General features: G+C 33.3%; 1 non-coding gene across 1 annotated transcript; it reads left to right on the top strand.

The window, feature by feature from the left end:
* The first annotated feature begins 2,387 nt into the window (after positions 1 to 2,387).
* Positions 2,388 to 2,489, top strand: LOC122127567. The gene has a single exon (XR_006151200.1). It is a non-coding gene; the product is annotated as a U6 spliceosomal RNA (small nuclear RNA).
* Positions 2,490 to 2,792: the final 303 nt, after the last annotated feature.

Raw genomic sequence — 2,792 nt, 5'->3', positions numbered from 1 at the left:
CCTTGGGTTCAATTTCTCAGAACCACATAAGCTGAAAAAGCCAGAAGTGGTGCTATGGTTAAAGTGGTAGAGCACTAACCTTGAGCTGAAGAGTTGAGGGACAGGGCCCAGGCTCACAGTTCAGGCCACATGACTGGCCAAAAAATAAAAAAAAAAACTAAACTAAACTAAACTTCCAAACATATCTTTTCTCATAATTGAGGAGAGGCTTCTTTTACAGGAATTCTCCTTATCTTACCCAAGGAGATCAGAACTTCAGCAGAATTTTCCTGTTGAGATGTAATGTGCTTAACTGTACTGAAGCTAATCATGGCTAGGAAAGTATGGACTGATACGTTTGTTGTATTTTTCCTTATAAATATATAATATTCTCAGGTATTATATGAAATATATTTTATAATAAACCATAATTATACATTATATATAAGATATTAAATATATTATAATATAAAATATATATTAACAAACTTCCTAATTTTAGAGTTAGGAACAAGCAACATATTAAAAGAAAAATGCTTGAATCTCTGAGTAAGTTCTCTACAACAGGACAATTCCACGTTTCATTCTTATTACCCAGAGAGCAACATAGGAAAGTGATGCCCATGGAGGTGGTTCCCTGGATTTTGGAAAATGTTATTGCATATATATATATATATATGAAATATTGTTTAATACTAGTGAATATATCTAAAACTATAATAACAGATAAATAAGTGAACACCTATGTGCACACACACTCAATCACTTTCAAATATAAGAATTTCTTTTCTGTGCTGCCTATTCACCTACAGAGAGAGTACATGAGTTGCCATTGAATTGTCCTGGAAGTTCTTTATCTGGCTAATCTAGCTTCACATCCTTTGTTCTGTAAGTAGCCAGATGTTATCTGTTCAACAATAATACTTGTTACAGGCAAAAGTATCCACCCTGACACACAGAGAATCTTGGATGTCAGAAATGCCAGAAATAAGTGGGAGGTACACAGTACTTTTCAAAATTAAATAGATTATATATTTATTAGAAAGCTCGTAAGAAAAAATATTCAGTGTAGGATGAAAGACTTCAGAAAACTACAGTAAATGTTGTTTAGATGATTTTTTAAAACACAGTCTCTCAGGTGCTGGGAGGGTGGCTCAGTGTAGAGTGCTTGCCTTGCATGCATGAGGTCCTGAGTTTGATTCCTCAGCACCACATAAGCAGAAAAAGATGGAAGAGGTGCTGTGACTCAAGTAGTATCACTAGCCTTGAGCTGAAGAGCTGAGAGACAGTACCCAGGACCCAGAGTTCAAGCCCCACAACCAACAAAAACAAAACAAAAACAAAACAAAACACAATCTCTCACTTTTGTGTGCTCAACATTGTAACACCAGTGCTTCAGTCTAGGGCTAAGATTTTAGGTGTGGACATGTATCAACACTCTTGATTCAGATTCTAATTGATAAAATTTTTAATCAATATTTTGTTCTTATTAATTTTGCTCTTTGTAAATTCACATATACCTATAAAAAACGGTGTGGCCATCCCAATAACATTCTCGAAGTACTTCCTAATGATGACTTACAAAAAGTTGTATTATATTACACCAAGGAAAACAATGCTACAAATAAGGAAAACCAATACATAAATATTAATGATTAATAAAATAAAAAACAAGACATTTACCACTGTTTCCAGTATTTGAAATGTACTACATATTCGATTTATTATTTTCTCATATTAAAACTGCCTAAGTCTATGATGCTCAACAAGAATTTTATAGGCGATGAGTAGCCTTTATAATTACCTATTAAGATTATTTTTTATGGTTCATCTCATCATTTGTATATGGATTATACCATCATTTGTTCCTCGCTAACATATAAAGTAAGGAATCCCTTAAATTTTAACAGAAACTGTGAAGTTAATGTCTTAAATCTTCACTCTGCATCTTTACACAAACACTTTGCAACTTCTCATTAGTAAAGATTGTATAAACTCTGAAATGTACATACTTAGTAGTATATGACTGCTACCATGAATCTTGAATGCTTTAATGAAAAGTTTTACAACCTGCTAAATAGTCTTAATTTTGGCATATATGAGCACATTCCCAAAATTAAACATATTTAAAACATTAAAATTTTAACAAACCTTAACAATTTCTATAGTGTTCATTATGACAGGTTCCTTGCACAGAATAATTGAATTCCTCCTCCTACACATCCGTTGAACAACAAATGTCTGGAATTATTTTGTTTTTGACATGTCAATCTTGACTTTATTCTTAAATGTGTTCTTATGTAAGAAATACATGGTTCTAAAATTTCACGACAATTCTTTTGAATTTAATTTTTTTGGAATTGTCTAGTTTAAGAAAATCAATTACACTTTATATATAAAATTGTTCTGTGCTCAATTCATTAGCACATACACTAACATTGGAACAATAAAGAGAAGAATAGCCCCTGACTGAGGATGACACTCAACTTCGTGAAGCATTCCAGATTTTTAAAAGAACAGATTTCCTGATGGGATGTGGACAGAAGGTAACCTTAATGCCTTGTTGTTCGGAGTTTAAACTTGTTCGAAGACTTTGGAAAGTAGTATGGAGGTTCCTCAAAAGACTACAGAGAGCGCCCCTAAGACCCAGCAATCCCATTTTGGGCATTCACCCAAATGATCAAAAACAAGACCATACTAAAACTACGAGCAAAACTATGTTCCTTGCAGCATTATTTACCATAGCTAAGATGCATAACCAAACCCGATGCCCCACAGTAAATGGATGGATCAAGAAAATGTGTGTGTGTGTG

Source organism: Dipodomys spectabilis, unplaced genomic scaffold (genome assembly GCF_019054845.1).
Source record: "Dipodomys spectabilis isolate Male_0828 unplaced genomic scaffold, ASM1905484v1 ptg000303l, whole genome shotgun sequence".
In the NCBI taxonomy this organism is placed as follows: domain Eukaryota; kingdom Metazoa; phylum Chordata; class Mammalia; order Rodentia; family Heteromyidae; genus Dipodomys; species Dipodomys spectabilis.
The sequence above is the reverse complement of the archived record's forward strand: the minus strand, read 5'-3'. Positions and strand labels throughout refer to the sequence as shown.